Source organism: Pleurodeles waltl, chromosome 12 (genome assembly GCF_031143425.1).
Source record: "Pleurodeles waltl isolate 20211129_DDA chromosome 12, aPleWal1.hap1.20221129, whole genome shotgun sequence".
Lineage (NCBI taxonomy): Eukaryota > Metazoa > Chordata > Amphibia > Caudata > Salamandridae > Pleurodeles > Pleurodeles waltl.
The window spans coordinates 186,215,672-186,233,093 of NC_090451.1; the positions used below are offsets into that span (position 1 = coordinate 186,215,672).

Below are 17,422 nucleotides of genomic sequence, written 5' to 3' on the forward strand. Positions count from 1 at the left end.
ATATATAAAGGCTGGGAAATTTGCAGCCCTTGTAGATGCAAAGAAGAATTGTTAATGTGGTTTGAGGTGCCAAAATTTTAGTCTTCATCTGGTGATTGATTGTCATCATTTTAATAGGATTCATAATTTGATTTTAAAGCCATTTATTAAAAGATATGAAAAAAATCAATGCAATGAGACACTTGCACATTTGTTGAATATGGAATTTTTAGATGTTGCATGTGCCTAGGCAAATTTAAAAAAAATGTGTCTAGATCAATGGTGTAGATGGGCTGGTTATGTGTGTTAGCTATTTTAGGTCTGGGGTGCTGGGGAGTTGTGCTTGATGTATTAAATGTTGGCATTCTGGGTCATACCCTCTTTTAGAAGTATAGCGGGGGCGAGGGGTAAATTATGATTTAATCTGTTAAGTGTTTAAATACAAGTGTCTAAACATTTATAAATAAATACTACTGATTGAGGATGACCTCAAGGCAATACTGTATGTATTCCCACTCGATGGAAGGGAATACCAATTGTGGGTAAATATTGGAGGGGAGATTTGAGAATCCCTCACTAGTGACCTCTTTGCATTTATAACTTTCCTTACAACACTGCCTTATGTGCAGGAAGATTCCTTACCAAGTATAAAATGCTGTTTCCTTTCTCTTCCTGGGAGTCCACCTCCCAATTGAGAAAATTCTTTTTTTTCAATTGGCTTAGGAACTGTCAACTGTGTGTGTCCAATATTGGGAACCTTTGTACAGTATATGCAGTTTAAAAAAAAGCATAAAAACCCAGCCGTCTAGGGTTGTGTTTTTCTTCTGCCTTCCATAAGCTTCCTTCAAGTAGGGTCTTCCCATTCGGCTGCTTGGAAATTGCCATCCCTCCACCCAATCCTTTTCAAAGTCTACAGCAGGTTCCTACCAAGTTGAGGTATAAAGCTGGGTTCTGGGTCCTTTTTGTTTCTGTTCTCTTCTCTCACTTTTTGTTTGCTTCGGGCATACAGCATAAGTCGGGAATTCTGCTTTAGAATAAGGAATATGCTGTAATCATTCTTGTTGTTGAATCCATTGATTCCTTCAAGTAGTGATATTCAGTACAAACTCACCTGGCTATTGTGAATCAACCCCCACTCAAGCCTTCATGACTGGTCTCTGGTTTGAAGAGGAATTGTAGTGGTGGAGTACACTTTCTGGTCCACATGCACACAGATGACCCTGACCCCTGGATATTTCTGTGTCTGCGTTTGACCAAATGACCTCTTAGAACTGTTGTCTGAATATGGTATCTACCAATGTCTGCACTGGTTTTCCATTTGCCCACCCTGTACAGTGAAATGTGTTACTCGATTTCCTACACCAGTGGTTCCCTATCTGTGATCTGGGGTCCTGGGGGTTCCCGAAGCATCCTGAGGGCACCCATGACCGCTTAAAAAAATAACGCATATTAACAGATTAATAAAGTGTATATAAATAAAGTGGCTAAATGTACAACTGAAAATTTTGAAACATACTATAAATGTCAAGGAATTTGAAATTAAAGTTTAAAAATTAAATTAGTATCCTCAAGTTGATTTGTGGGAGCAGTGCCGGTGCACCAAACAGAATATAAAATGGACGATGTGTGGATTCAATTGACTCTACAAAAGCTCCAATCTTCCTAAGAAAATTATTTATTTTTATTTGTTTGCAAATTAAATAAAATGTGTTATCATTTGTGTATGTGTTTGATGGAATGCTTGTTTCTGTCTTTTTTGTGTATTGTTTTGTGGTTCAATTCATCAACAATGTTTAGGGTGGCTCCCCAGCTTCCAGTAATGACTCAGTGGGTGGTCCTTGATTTCAAAACTGATTCAGTGGGGGTCCCCCGCTTCCAGTAATGATAAAGTGGGGGTCTACAGAAGTCAAAAAGGTTGGGAACCACTGCTATACACAATATACAGGTTTTTCTTTCTGTGAACGCCATTACCGTTGGCTCTGGCACTTATTTCCATAAGCAAGTTCACAAAATGAGGCCTCAATGCGGTAGCCTTATATTAATCTATTAACTTTATGGCTCTTTCTTGCGCTTTTTTCATATTGGGAGTACACCTTCCATAATTGTGCTGACTATATCCTGTAAATTATTTCTTCTTTAGTGGTGGCCCCTGACTTCAGCCGTCTATTGGCCAAATCTTTAATTTGGTAGAACAGAGGCTTAGGAGTTTCCCGAAAGTTTTATTTTTCCTCTCTAAATTGTCCTGGGCAGGTTCATTTTGTGCTTGTATTGCCTGGTGAAGATTATTCCTTACTAGCTGAGGTGTCTGGGCTTAGTGCTTCAATGCCATTTGCAAATGCCACTGCCCTCTGCCAACTGATGCATGATGGCCTCACAGGCATCGATCCCACGTCAGACATCACTTATTCTAGGGTAATGTAAAATAAATTTACGTGACGCAAGCTCGCTTAAAATTTTAAGAGTCACATTTTTTTTTTAATGTTGTTATTTCCTTTTCAGTCACTTGGTGTTTCGAACACAAACATGTTCACACACTTATACGTGGTTTTCTTTTCCAGGACATCCGCTTCCAATCCTCCTGTGGCAAACAGTTACCCTGCGCCGTTCCTGAGTCCAACCAAGAATAGTCCAGCACCTGAAGAAAACAACAGGTAAGTATCCGTGAGTATGAATACATTATGGTATTTTTTAAACCAAACTACATTTTCTCTTCAATTACTAGACTTTTGTGTAATCCACCTAGAAATGTTCTCACATAAATATATGTATATATATATATATATATATGTATATATATATATATATATATATATTGTGTAACTCACCTTCTCCTTTCATGTGCCTGTGTTTCTGAGCGAATAGATATTTCATGAAGGTACTTCTTTCTTTTTCACATCACCAATATGTCAGTTAAATGCTTAATACAGAAAGCAGGAGTGATGGGTGTGTGCATCCTGCCAGGAAGAGGTTACCTTTAAAAAAGGGAAATATCTGAAGCTTCCCTGTGGGGCTGCAGTCATTTGAAGGAAACTGGCCTGACACCTTTCAAACAGAAGCTAGTTTGGTCATTATCTGCACCCCTTGTTTCCATATGAAGCAATGATAGAGCAGCATGTAGAGGGGTGTAATGCAACATCTGCCTAAAGCTAGTGTGAGGACCAGACTCCAGGTCAGTACCGACGCCAGCAAGACTGCAACATCAGTACACTACATAAAAGCACGGGACGCAAATAAACGGTTCGTAATGACCTAAGGAGGGTGGTCACCCCACGCAACGGGTTATGGCCACTACAAAAGAAGCTTGCATTTTCCAGTATATTCAAAACAAAATGCAACACAATACACAAATGTTCATAGGAAGGCGTCGATCGTTTCTGAAATTCCCAACCACTCATCTCAGCGCACACTCAGTGAGCAATTTATCTGTACGATTGCCCTTTACTATCTGAGGGACCATTCCAAGTTACCTTACTTCCCACAAAGAAAACAACTGAAATCAGAAATGAATTATCTCATCGTATCACTGTGCACCTAATTGTTGTTCCTGACAAAGTTATTTCACCCTTTTTTCATACGATGCTAAAATATTCATAATCCAGAACTCTGAAACCAACTGATAACTGGTTTTCTACTTGGAGTCTGATGGGGTATGCAAGCTCTTCCAAGCATCACTTACCTCCTGGCAGCTTGTTGCCCTATCAAACCAGCTTGAGTGAGAGCTTTTGAGCTATTACTTCTTCATTCAATGTAATTCTAAATATGTGCCCTAACTAGTTTTGACGGGTCAGTGAGGCATTTCTACTACAATGACAAAGTTGGATAGAAGCTATGGTCTCTAAATTTAGCTTAAGCAACCAGAATTTGAGTCTCGATTGGAGTTGGTCAGTTGACGCTGCTAGATGGAACACCTTCTGGAGATTTACTCAACCTGCCTGGAAAAGATTCAAATCCATAATCCAATGCCTATAAATACTTCAGTCTTATAGGGGAAACGTCCTGAACCGGTGGCGGCCGTCGGTTTTAGGAAGGAGGGGAGCGGGCGGGAAGCACACACACACACACACTCATTCTTTCACACACAGACGCACATCCAATAACAACACTCATAACATTCAAACATGCACGCACCAAACATTAATTTTAAAACATCACACACACACTCATTCTTTCACACACGCACACACATTAACACTCATAACATTCAAACATGCATGCACGCACCAAACGTTCATTTTAAAAGATCACACACACACACTTACCTTCAGCCTCGATGTCCCAGGAGGGTTGGGACTGCTGCCTTCCTTCCCTGGCTGACCTTAGCTCAGCCAATGAGGGAAGGCAGCAGTCCCAGCCTCGTCACAGAGTGGAATGGGGTCAGTGAGACTGCTGACCCTGCCCCACTCTGTGACGAAGTGTCACTGATTGACACTTGCCCTGGGCGCTTCAAGGCTTAAACTTGAAGCACCCAGGTCGAAGTCAATGGGTGACGCTTTCCTCGTCACCCAGGGCAGGGCCTCGAGGCACCTTTGCTGAGCTGAGGTGGTCACGCCATAGGAGCTGTGACTGCCTCAGCCAGGCAAAGTTCAGCTCAGGAAGCCGGGAGTCTGCGCAAATCGTGTATGTCTCAACCTGGCTGTCTGAGCTGAAAATGAAGAGTGTCTGTCAGGCTGAACTTTTGTTCAGCCTGACAGACACTCTTCATGAGGGGCAAAAGGTGGGGGGGCGTGGCCCCTCGGCCCTAAAGGACAGGCCGCGCCTGTCCTGAACAACACGTTGGGAACAACGCAGCCGTTTCCCATGCAAGCGTAACCTCGGTTGCTGGAACAATGCATGGCTTTTTCTGTCTTAACCATGCATGTGCTGAACTAAGCATATGTATGGTTAAGGCAGAGAAAAAAGCAGAGCGGATTGGGAGAGGAATTGTGGTTGGGGGGTAGTTTTTAGGAGTGGGGATGGATAAAGGGCTTGGGGTGGGGAGGTTGGTCTATTTTTTTTTTAGGGGTGGAGTGAGGGGGTGTTTGTTTTAAGGGTAGGGCTTAGGGTGGAGGTTTCACAGGGTTCGGTGGTAGTTTTTAGGGGTGGGGGTGGATAAAGGGCTTGGCGTAGGGGGGGTTAGGCTATTTCTTTTAGGTGCAGGGTAGGGGGATTTTTTTTTTTTTTTTAGGGTGGATCAGGAGAGGGTGCAGTCAGGTAAGTGGGGCTGGGGCAGGGTTGCGGGTAGTTTTTAGGGGTGGGTGGCTTAAGGACTTGGGGTGAGGTGGTTGGGCTATTTTTGTTTTAGGGGTGGGTGGGGAAGTTGGGGTAATTTTATGGGGGATTAGGTCGTTTTGTTTTTAGGATGGGTGGGAGTCGGGTAGTTTAAGTATTATGGGTGGGACATTTTTGGGCCTTAGGGCGGGTGGGGGGTGGCATATTAGAACCACGCATGTCGTTCCCACACATGCCTTTTCTAGCCATGCTCTTACAATGAAAAATCATTGTAAAGGCATGAGTGGAAACAACTTAGTCGTTGTTCCGACCCCGTTGTTAAGGCATGCATTGTTCCATCATACATTCATCTTATATTACTGACAGATGGTAAAGCATTTGAACTTCAGAATTTCACTTATATTTAGAAAAAAGCAAAAATCAAGGGCATGGTTTTGTTTTTCAGTTTGGCAATATGGCATCTTGGAGATTATTACACTGTCCAGGAGCTCAGTGCCTATTCTGCATCTACCGTATGGTTAAGGTATTTTTTCAAGAATAATATCTTTGTTTAACCACTGATAATGACAAGTTTACTGTTTTGATTATATTTATCTAATACAACCAGTGGTCTTTGAGGGCCTACTCATGAACAATTCAACATCTAAGTATCATCTGCATAGTGCATGGCATGGACATGATGTTGACCCGGTTTAGGAGGAAAGACATTTCCCCTTTCCAAGATGAGCCAAATCACCAGTTCGAAGGCTGAAAAGCAGAGGAGCAAGAATGCACCTCTCTTCAGTCACGTGTACATTCGGATTTGACCCATAAGTATGTGCCTATCCAACAGGGTCACACTTACCTAATGTGCATCAGAGAGAGCCTGGAAGGCTTTAAACCATGTAGTATCTATGCCTCAATCGCAATTTTGTTTCAGAGCAAAGCTTTGTCCATATAGCCAAAAGACGCACAATGATGAAAAGAAAGCAGGCAAGGAGCATTGCTCCACCAACACGGGCATACGGGCAGCTAGCAACGAGATAGGCAGAATGCTATTTATTGTGCTAGAGTTTACCCAAAGCCATGCCTGGTAAAACAGAAGTATCATTCACCCAGATTTCTAGACTGCCTAGAGCGCGCCATTCTTACATCTTAGCATCAATGTCCAGAAGGGCAATCAACAGATAATTACTTGCATGCTCAGCATTGTCTTTCTTGTATAACAGATGTGACACAGATCTCTTCTAATAAGTGGGCTTAACTGCAGATAGAAAAGCTTAGGAAATAGCAGATCTATCAATGATACCTAGTATTTTACATCAGATAAAGAGGCAGAGATTCTATTGAGCATCATCCTTCCTGTAGCGATTTAAACTTGGGTAGATGTCACACCGTCAATCCAAAATCACTTAGGATCACCTTCAGGTACAGTTCTAACTTGCTCATATCACTTTGTAATATAAGATCTAAATATAGGGATTCGATATGTCGTATCCCAAAAAATGCCGGAGTTAACATTGTTTGCTGAACAGTCTGTGCAGGCTTTACCCAGCATGGTATTGAATGGCCAGAATCTCTTTTAGTATTCAGATTCACCAGTGTCCTCAATGATTGTCAATTTTTGTTCACCATAGCTTCCTTTTGGCTTTCCAAAGTGACTACTTAATTTACTCTTTACCATACTGCTAGAACCAAATGCTCTGGACTGTGCTTTAAGATAGAGATCTCCGTTTTCAGGCCCTGAAGTAAGCGCATATGATTCAGACAATGACCAAGATGTCTTTGGATGAAATAGTGACAGTTGTCATGCTTTCCAAGACGCCTACGGAATAAGGGGCACCTTGTGAAGCTGCAGAGGTTAACACCAACACGCACAATATGGAGGCTTTTCATCAGTGCCTAATTGTTGCAAGTGGTGGGAACCAGCACTCACTTATGGGACCATGATTTTTTTCATCATCAGGAATTAAGCTAGGACAAGAGAGAGAAAGGCAGAAGGGGTAGGAAAAAGGGATAGAGAAATAGACAAAAATGACAAAGGGACAAAGCAGGGCGGACAAAGAAGCTGCAAGAGTGAGATAAAGAGAATGAAAATCTCTGGTGGTGGAAAAAAGAGGCATGAAGTGGAATCAAGCGGTGGTCTTTTCTGATGGTGCTCCTTGTAATAAATGCATATGGATGAACATATTGATTGGTTCTTTGGTTCAGCTGCGTGTCAATCCTGCGACCTTCGGATTATATAGCAACCCTTATAAAGTGCACTTTACTGGAGAAGCACATTTTCATGGACTAGACATGTGGCAAAATTGTTGTAAGGTAGTTATCTGGTATTTTGATATCCAAACCAAAAGTTTGGTTTTTCAGCTGTAGAGAGACATAGGCTATATAGAACTATACAAGAAACTAAAATAGAAATTAAAAAACCATCAAGGATAGTGATCGTAAGCAATTGGGGTTAACTGTACACACAATTTAGGTAATAGCAATGTAGCATTTAAACTAAGGAATTGAACGGTTACTTTTGCTATTGTTCATGTAATAGATGTTAAATCAGAGTTGAGGTCCTGGGGCAACTTTTCTTAGTTTATCAGTCGTTGTGCACAGTGTTTATTAACAGCCAGAAAAGTGATGATAGACCTCAATCTCAATGAGAGGACACCTGCAGTATTTCTTAGACTACACTGCTGTGAAGTAGAGGAAATACGTAGAACGGGTAGAGTAAATGGGCAACAGTTTCTATAAAGACGAAATGTAATACTCTTGGTATAAGATACAGAAAATGTCCTAATCTACACACCACAGACCCATGTCTATCATACCTAATATACAGTGTTGTCAGAACACCTTCAGAGTGCTCTTTGATGCAACCAACGGCTCTGCAAGAAGTGCTTAAAGTTTGCACATGTGAGTTGAGAATATTTGTCCTCCTTATGTATTCCTGAACAACAAAGACCCAAACAGTGCAACTCAGCAGCCTCTAAACTTGTGTGAATGGCACACTTTCAAGAGGATAATGTTATATTGTGTATATAATACATTGGATTCTGTAATCCCTGTATAAACGCCAGTATCTAATTTCTTTATAATCGCCGACTTGTGGTGCACCCACAATGCACCTAATTATAAACAATAAGACATCAGATGTCGACTATTATAAGTTATTGCAGTCTAGTTCTGACATCACAATGTCTGCTGCCAGCAGCCAAGGAGAAAGACAGGTCGGGTCACGGACCATACCTGAAGCAACTGTTTAAAGCAATTAAAGCAGAATGTTGCTTTTCTTTCGTGTGCTCTACTTTTTCCCCTTACAATTACCAGCAGAGCTAGCATGTTTATTTTTTACATTCCTTGGATAATTTAGAGAAAAGCTAGAATCTTTATGCATGTCTCTACACATTCGGAGCTAATGAAGTTTTTTTTTTTTAAACTGACTACTATTGAACTGTTGCTAATATCTGGTTGCAACAAACAACCAAATAATTAACAGGTTTTTGATGTGTTTAAGTTTGAACTAGTGGTTTTATTTTTATGCTTCATGTTTGCAAACATGCTAGCTCTTTCTGTATGAAACAGCTACACACCAAGGTTTTCAGTGTTTGTGTGAACATTGATGGTGTGACCATGTATTATATGTAATAAATTACCCCTCAGCGTAAATGATAAGGATATTTAAAGTCACCTCCGAGTTCCATAACCTTATAAAAGAACTTGACCTTCGGCCTCATTCCTCCATCTTGAACTCCAAGGTGACTTGCAATATTCTTATAAGACACAGCGGGGTAATTTATCCCTTATATAACGATGGAGCCTAGTCACAAAGGAATTTTGAAATAGTAAAAGTAGTACTCCAAAATGACTTTGTTAATTTTCCTCAAAACATCAAAAATTACAATAAAATGGGAGTATTTAGGGACTAGTCATAAACAGTTCATACAAATAGAAAGACGGTGGAATTTGGCCTTTCTATAAGATTGATTCCAGGATGCTTATGTTTGCGTCTTTCCTCTTCTATGATCTTAGGTGGAGTTTGGTGCCTTTCCATTGCTTCAGTATTAATTTTAATCTTCAATCAAGAGCTACAAGATTGGTGAGGAGGTTTGTTTACTCTGTGTGGGGTTTTCCTCCTATTTAGGGCCCTCGTAAAGTGACATGTGACATTTTTCATGTGCTCTATTCTGGGCATGAAGACACCATGTCAGCTGGGATGAGTCGCCCTTTCCCCAGGCAAATTAAAAATTGGACAGAACAGACCTTTTTGACTTACAGTCCATTATATAAGACCATTTGTTATAGGAGATAGAACTTGATTTGCCTATCTTAAAGAAGGAATTTCTATTCTGACTTCATGATGTCATGAAATGTTGTAGCCACATTGATAAAGTTTCAAAGCAATGTTGAGAGTTATTTGTGAAAGCAGGTGAACTACTTCTATTTCAAAGGCTAATCAGATATCACAATAGTGGGCTCTCTCACACTTGAACCTTCAAACTATTGATAGTTGTGCAGGAATGCCTGCTAAATCTCCTGTGTGTTTGTTATGCCATTAATTGTGTTTGACCCATGCCTTTGTGTTTCACCACTGCACATATTAGTTGTTCAATGTTCATCAGGAGCACATTACATTTTGTATTCAGTTTAGCTGCCTATTGGCTTTAACATGGCATTAGACATTACATTCTGTATTCAGTTTAACTGCCAATTGGCTTTAACATGGCATTAGACATTACATTTGGTATTTAGGTTAGCTGCCTATTGGCTTTAACGTGGAGTTAGGCATTGCAGTTGAGACATTGCAGATGAGCTGTGTTTTTCCAAGCTGTGTTTTTCCACATGGTTGACCAAGCTGTGTTTTTCGTATTGAATTCACACCAAACCCTAGCTGATAAGAGAGTGTAGATTTTGTGTTTACCTCTCAATCCAGCCTGGGAACGAGTGAAGTTTGAGGCTTGGCCACTCTCCGATCTTATTCAGTTCCTACACTGAGCCAGCATTTTTGCTTTTAACAGTGGCCCTTGGCAGCAGCAAGGGGAGATTCTCCAGGACTTCAGTCAGGAGCGGACATCGGCTGCCTGGCTTACATTTGGGTGGAAAGTCTCTTTCTCGCAGTTGAACAGGAGTCATCAACTTGAAGATAGGAGAAAGATGAAAAGCAGTGATAGGCCCTACAGTGATGTAATTTTGACTTTTATTCTTCGCTTTGAAGTTATGCTATAATATAATCACATTTGCTGTGTACATTGCAACTGAGAAGTACTTTTATATATTTTGCTTTCATTGCTGCAACTACTTTTAAACATGTGCTTCCAACCTACTAATCTCGTCTTTCAGGAACCTCGTGGTGAAGTAATAATAATAATAAATGTCTTCTTTAAACTAAGAAGTGCATTCCAGAGAAGTTTTGTCAGCTCGGTCATAAGATAAGAGAAGGAAAGCAAAACATTTTGGTGTGAGTCGACAGTCTGGGAGTTGAGTTAGAGATTGGAGGTGCACGATTTAAAAGTTTAATTGTTTTTGTTGTTTAGAGAATTAAAGAAGCACGGCAGACCATGTTTGAAAATGCATGTGAAGTTAAATTGCCTTATGGTGCTATGAGAAACATGTTTTCTTGTTTATCAGGACTTTGTGAGTCTTGGGATGAGTGCTTGTTAAAGCAAAAGTGTTTTCATACTTTGAAAATGTGCTTTTTGAAAGAAATTATGTTCCTTTTGTTCTTGACAGAAGGGTTTGGATACTTTTGTCTGCATACAAAAAATGCATACGAGATGCAGGCAGTTAGAACATGAAAATAAGACTTGACGTGAGCAAATTAGCCAGAACAAATTATTGCAAGATAATGAAGCTGTTTTAGGTGAATCTGGCTTTTCCCATTCCAGTAATGAGGAGGTTAAAAAAGGTGGGGGCCAGTGTGAGCCTCTTGAACAGAACGTAGATCTCCGTGTGCAGACCAGCCCACGGTTGTTGGCAGTTGAAGTGCATTCCTTAAAAGATTACACTGAGCACGAAGTTGAGAATGTTCTTTTCAGGCCGTTTTTGCAAAGTACGATGTTTAAAATTAATTCGGACAAGGCAGCAGTACTGTCGCAAAATGTGCAGTTTCTGGGAATTCGGTGGAATCCAGAAAATAGACAGGTGTTGTCACAGGCAAAACAACAGATTTTAGAGTTTCTTACTATTTGCACTGAGAAAGAGACACTGAGTTTCACAAGCTTGTTTGATTTTTGGAAACAGTATAGCCCTCATCTAGGTCAACAGACTTTAGATTTGTGTGCAGTGCAAGAGGGAAACACTGATTTACATGTAAATCAGGAACAGGGGATGACAAGAGTGCCCCTGGACCTTTGGATTAGAAAACTATCTGACTTTGTGGAGCGCCGTGCTCCTTTTGAAAAACAGTTTTTGACTTGTCATTGGACTCTAGTGAATACTGAGAAAATGACATTAAATGATAATGTAATTCTGAAACCCGAACTACCACTCATGTAGTGGGTGATGAGTTCACCTAAATCTCACAGTATAGGACAGGCACAGGAGGCTAGTATCATACACTGGATCTGGTACATACAAGACAGGGCTAGTGTCACTGCAGTCCTACATGAACAGGTGTCACAAGCCCCTTTACAGGATAAGGAGAGGGTGCAGAAGGTACCACAGGTAAAAGAGTCACCAGTGAAATTGAGTGCACCATTTGAATTCTTGTCCCCTGAGGATAAAAAGCGTGTTTGTTTGACTAATGATTCATTGAAATGCATGAGTACTAAAAGACAATGGAATGCAGAGTTGTACAATGTGTGTCAGACTTTAAAGCAAGAGCTGCTTGAGACGTGTCATTTTTACACTGATTCTTGGTTCACTGCCAATGGATTAGCCGTTTGGTTTTCCACATGGCTTGTACATAACTGACTCAATTCCCTTGCAGATGTTAAAGCCAAAATTTCAGAGACAGAAGTGTCCACCCAGAATTCTGACTTGGTGGGGATGGCTAAGTGGGCGCACCAAGAATGTGGACATCAGGGAGAAAAAGCCACTTACAGGTGGGCAGAGATTAGAGAGATGCACATTCCCCTAGATTTGATAAAAACTGTGATTTTGCAAGGTCCTATTTATCAGCACGCAGAGATCTGTCCCACAAACAGTCAAAGATCAGTTGGGGAGAGGAAAGTTACCAGGACAGATATGGCAAATTGATCAGGTTTTAGGGGGAGTGATTGCTGCAGATTATCAAGTCGAAATCAAAATGATGCTGATAACTAGAAGAGAATCTGATTTATTCATACAGATTGGAGACAGAATTGCCCAACTTGTCAAAAGTGCAGTGAATGGAGGTTTGGTAAAGAAGGAGTCTGCCCCAGCCCTTCTGACAGTGCAAGGAAAGGGAAGCTGTGGTGCAGCAGATAAAAACCTCAGTGCTAAGGTGTGGGTTGAAGCCCCAAATGACCCTCCAGAACCTGCAGAAATTATAACAAAGGGCCCCAATAATGTTCTGTTGATCATGAAACCAAAACAGGAAAAATGGGAACATATTCCAGATGACAAATGTTATTTGCAAGAAAAGTCATACTTTTTTATTTCGCAGATTCTACCACGACTTGCCACTGACCATAAGTGTGCTGTGTGGTTACCCTTTGGGTGTGTGCGTGTGGGATCGGGGGAGGGACCGCCCCTCCAACCTGAACCTGATTGATTACAAACCCTATGGATCCATTTTGCGCAACTGGCACCTTCAGTTCAAGTTCTACATGGGATCAGTATAATGTTTGTCAACTTGTTTGCTTACATTCTTCCACTGGAACTAAGCAACCTTGCCAGTTAACTGTCTGTGTTTTTTTAGATGGAACCCTGACTTTCACTTACATTCCATCAAATCTTTCAGGTGGACCATGTACGTTTACATGAGTAGAACTCATGCTACATCAACTTGCTGTTTTAGAGACACTATTCAATCAGTTATTATCCCAATCAGAGTATATAAGTTTCAGTCTTTTCATTGTAGATGTATCTGATTTGAAGGGTTATGAGATCAATATGTTAATCCACTTCCATTGCTTTACAGTGATTGCTTTTATCATTCAAATCTGATTTGCTTATAATGTTTTTGTTGTTTTTGTTTTTGTTTAAAATAAGAGGTATGTAAACAAACGTCTTTGGACATAGGGTGGAGATGTTATGCAATTAATTGTGTTTGACCAATGACTTTGTGTTTCACCACTGCGCATATTATTTGTTCAATGTTCATCAGGAGCACGTTACATTCTGTATTCAGTTTAGCTGCCTATTGGCTTTAACGTGGCATTAGACATTACATTCTGTATTCAGTTTAGCTGCCTATTGGCTTTAACATGGCATTAGACATTACATTCTGTATTCAGTTTAGCTGCCTATTGGCTTTAACATGGCATTAAACATTACATTTGGTATTTAGGTTAGCTGCCTATTGGCTTTAACGTGGAGTTAGGCATTGCAGTTGAGACATTGCAGATGAGCTGTGTTTTTCCAAGCTGTGTTTTTCCACATGGTTGACCAAGCTGTGTTTTTCGTATTGAATTCACACCAAACCCTAGCTGATAAGAGAGCGTAGATTTTGTGTTTACCTCTCAATCCAGCCTGGGAACGAGTGAAGTTTGGACACTTGGCCACTCTCCGAGCTTATTCGGTTCCCACACTGAGCCAGCATTTTTGCTTTTAATGGAGATTCTCCAGGACTTCAGTCAAGAGTGGACGTCAGCTGCCTGGCTCCCGTTTGGGTGGAAAGTCTCTTTCTCGCAGTTGAACAGGAGTCATCAACTTCTTCAGGTACTTATCATACTTGTGTCACACACACTGCGAGGTGAGATTTAAGGGAATACATTGTACTTGATTGGTTAGGTAATATTATCCAATGTTTACCTTCAAGGAGGACAGCGAGCAGTCCCATTCCAGACTGAAGTACAGTGCTCCTTTCCATGAACGTGTGTTCTCTTTTTTCCTTTCCCCTTTTTCCCGTTTGGTTGAATTGCGGCTTTGAGGTGGGGGTTTATCCTCATAACTTTCCCTGCGCTCATGTAGAATATTCTCAAGGTGAGAATCTGTAGTAGTGTACATAGGAGGCTGGATTTGCAAGACATAAAAATTGTCATCCTAAGGGGAGCCAATTGTAAAATCAAATTATGTTATACTGTAGTGAATCCTAGTTTATTTTAACGGGTTAACAGGAGTTAGCTTAGCCGTAGGCTTGTAAACTCGTGCCCCCGTCACCCAGTGACTTTTAACCTACTTAGCTTGCTCTGGCTTAGTCCATTTAATTATTTATTTCCTTTAAAATGGCGGCCTTGTTTATAGTTAGGCCACTTGTTATGGGTTCTATTATCAGTGTCACTGCGCCAAGGCGTCAAGATCAAGCACCAAAGACAAACATACAGTAGGCATTCACACTTAGGGATTTTCCCTCTCTATACTTTCGAGGGATTGTTGATATTAATTGCCGTCCCAAGCATGCCTGTTATCTATTGTTATGAATAACACTTATGTCAGGGACCTTGTAGATCTGTATAAATACACCACACTTTTAGACAGATAATCAGAGGGATTCCGACTAGAGGGCATCGCCACCATCGCTGATACCGATGATGCAGTCATCTTGACACTGATCCAGTCTTCGTGTCCCTGCGGAGTCTGAGATAGAGACCTCATTCCAAGGTAACGAGGGTTGGGGGCTCCTCTCATGGACACGGTTTTGGCAGATTAGGTTTAACGAACCCAGCTCTTCCTTTTTAGGTAGAAGGTTAGACCTACTCTCCTTAGGCTATTAGGGCTTATTCCATCTTTTACATATATATATTTTTATCTTATATTGCATAATGGTGGGGGTCTTTATAACAATGACTCTCCTCTTTACTATACTGTTGCTTGGTATATTCATTATCCTAATCATTGCAGTTCATGCAACTTATCACAAATTGCAGTTATGTTGAATAAAAACTATTATAACTTTACTGCATCTGTGTTATTGCCTTTGTTTGTATGAGACATTATAAATCTGTGAGAAAAGGGTAATTTCCGTTTAACCACGACAACCCTGAGATATTGTATTTTGAGTCCATGCGTAAGCGACTGCTACAAATCACCTTTTACTATTGTGTTTTCGGTGAGGTACTGCTAGTAAGCCGGTAAGGTTTGGACAACAGTTACAAATAGTTGTAGGAAGAGACCTAGTCACCTACGAACGAAAGTACTGTCATCCTGAGACCAGCAGTCTTGCTCAAAGCAAGAGTCCAAACTACGACATGGCGCCACCAACGATGGTGTTTAGGCACTAATTTACGGATACCCTGACTATCACTGTCTCACAGACAACAGGTACCCTCAGTACCATTATACGGAGACATCCGTGGTCTTTGGGAGAATCCTCCTCAGCCAAACAGGTATCACCTGCTTAGGCTGTAGGTTGTTCGAGCTCGAACTCACAAAAGGAAAAACTTCCCCTATTTTGGTGTTCCGTTTCTCTAAACAACTATGGCTAATACCATAGAAATTCCTGCAAATGCTAGACATGCACTTACACAACATTTATTAGCGCATGGCCTTACAGAAGAGGGTGGGGAAGTTACTTTGATTATAGAAGCAACAGAAGCATACCAAACGGAAACATTCTACTGTTGGGTCACCTTTCCTGAGGCTGACCAAAGAACGCACACATTTCACACTTATGACATTGCGGACGTACCCGTAAGGTACGAAGCATACCAGTATCATGAAATATCGCTCACATATCAGGAGCATCAAAACTGGTTTGAAGGCGCCCTACCACATATACTGCGGCGGGTGAGGCTAGGTCCTTTAAGTAATGAAGGGCCGACGTGTCCCATGTTTGCCACATATACACCTCATCCAGGCATACAGACTATGCCGCTTGTAGATTTAAGGATATTATATAATGAATTAGTGGCATTATATAGACGTTTAGTCCAGTTTGTAATGCGAACATTGAACACTGCACCAGCGCGTCCAGCACCGCCAGTAGCTGGTGGTTATCAATTGGCTGCTGGGATTAATCCACAAACGGTGCATACCATTATGGGTAAAATGCCCTCGGATCGAGAAAGAATACGGTTTTGGATTGCTCAGAAAACAAATCAGCTGGAAGCTGTGTTCCCCCATACGGGGCCACAGGAGAAACATAGATTGCTCACTATGTGCTTGCCATTCGGGATGGTTCCCTCGGTTGATGAATGTGCCACTTGGGGTACAGTCTTCGCTGCCGTTTATACTACCACGCATGGTACCCCTACACTGGCCAATTTGCCGGAAGTATTGAAACAAATACAAAATGAGCATGGGGCTGCACCAGCCCTAGATCTGGGGATGAAATTGATGCGTAATTTTGACGCCGTCTCCTCGATAATATTGAGTAATATTAAAGGGGAAGCAGTAGCACTGGCGATACGCCAGCGTCTCCGGGAAACTCCACACTAGGAACAAGAGAGACAGCTACCCAAAATAATCTCTGATACCTATACTAGTATAGGACGGGATGGGCTTGGAGCCAAACCTAAAAAATTGGACATACCAAGTACCACCCATAAGGAAGGTACGAAGCAAGCACAAGAGGGCTCTAAAAAGCGCTGGGATAAACAAAAAGATTTCAAGGATAGGAGAACTAAAAGAGCTGATTCTCATCATCCGGATTACTCCGAGAGGAGATATAATCTCAGGAATAGGGATAACATTAGAACTCCAGACAGATATACTGATTCACGTCCTTCTCGTTCCTTTCAGGACGCACCGGATAGACGTAGCGAGAGAGGGGGCCGTCAAGATCGACGTCCGGAATACGTGAAAGAAAAGAAAGACTCGCCACAGTCTACTGTTAAAAAAGAAGAAAAGACTCCTCAACAAAAGCCACAATTTAAAAAGAAAAAAGTGGCTGCACTGACCATTAAAAATGCCAGTAGTATTGAGAACACTGTTGAGGAACAAGAAGTGGACAGTGACTCTGTTGGACAGCGCGGCAGAGGTCACGATATGTCGCCAGAATCTGAAAGATCATCTGGGTGCGACAGCAACTAGCGATTACATCGCAGTTGAAACGGCGGATGGCCGCGTACTTCCACCTGATCGGGTTTTTGATTTAACAATTCAGATAGAGGGAGACGTGGAACGCATTCTTAGTGTAATATTCTGGGATGAACTTACTAGTGATATCCTGTTGGCCGAGAGAGACTGGCCACCTGAACATGTCCGCATGCTCCCACATGGGGAAGATGTCATTTTGCCTTCT

At 41.4% G+C, this 17,422-nt stretch overlaps 1 long non-coding RNA gene across 1 annotated transcript in view; it reads right to left on the reverse strand.

The window, feature by feature from the left end:
* Positions 1 to 2,429: 2,429 nt before the first annotated feature.
* The window catches only part of LOC138267365 (uncharacterized), a 96,481-nt gene continuing 81,488 nt past the window's right edge, over positions 2,430 to 17,422 (reverse strand). The window contains exon 3 of the long non-coding RNA XR_011199783.1: positions 2,430 to 2,614. This is a non-coding gene — a long non-coding RNA (uncharacterized lncRNA). The remainder of the gene's footprint in view (positions 2,615 to 17,422) is intronic.